We start from the raw sequence: 220 nt of genomic DNA, 5'->3' as shown, positions 1-220 counted from the left end.
TGGGATCGGTGCGGCACTGGGAGTTCTCCAAGGTGCTAAAATAAACCCGGCGAAGGATCAGGTTTCCCGACCAAAATAACACAGGAGCGGCCTCGGAAACGCGAAGCGAGAAAGCGATCCCGGGCGGGGGGCGGCGACGAAAAAGGCTTTCCACGCGGCGCCCTCCCCCTGCTGCAGGGAACCCCGCGGCGGCCCGCCCTCCGCGCCCCTCCAGCTGCCG

This window comes from Carlito syrichta, unplaced genomic scaffold, assembly GCF_000164805.1.
Source record: "Carlito syrichta isolate Samal-C Ts95f unplaced genomic scaffold, Tarsius_syrichta-2.0.1 Scaffold312035, whole genome shotgun sequence".
Lineage (NCBI taxonomy): Eukaryota > Metazoa > Chordata > Mammalia > Primates > Tarsiidae > Carlito > Carlito syrichta.
The sequence above is the reverse complement of the archived record's forward strand: the minus strand, read 5'-3'. Positions refer to the sequence as shown.